Source organism: Mastomys coucha, unplaced genomic scaffold, assembly GCF_008632895.1.
Source record: "Mastomys coucha isolate ucsf_1 unplaced genomic scaffold, UCSF_Mcou_1 pScaffold15, whole genome shotgun sequence".
In the NCBI taxonomy this organism is placed as follows: Eukaryota; Metazoa; Chordata; class Mammalia; order Rodentia; family Muridae; genus Mastomys; species Mastomys coucha.
The window spans coordinates 2088624-2088919 of NW_022196897.1; positions in this window are offsets into that span (position 1 = coordinate 2088624).

Genomic DNA, 296 nt, shown 5'->3' on the forward strand with positions numbered 1-296 from the left:
CGGTCAGAATGACTGCTAGCATTTGAAAATTAGTGACCTAACACATAGCACTCATTTGAACATTCAGCAGAGGAGACATAAAGTACAATGTAACAAAAATAGCATTTTGGGGAAAAAATGTCATTGATAACAAAATGTTGCAAAACTGTTCTGAACTCCACCTCCCTGTATGAAGACTTTCTATAGGAGTAAGTTACACACAAACAAGCCAATCTGAAAAGAGTGTGTTACATGTATAAGTACATACCAGACAGAACAATTGCATCTGCATAGCTGAAGCAGACAAAGGATTCATT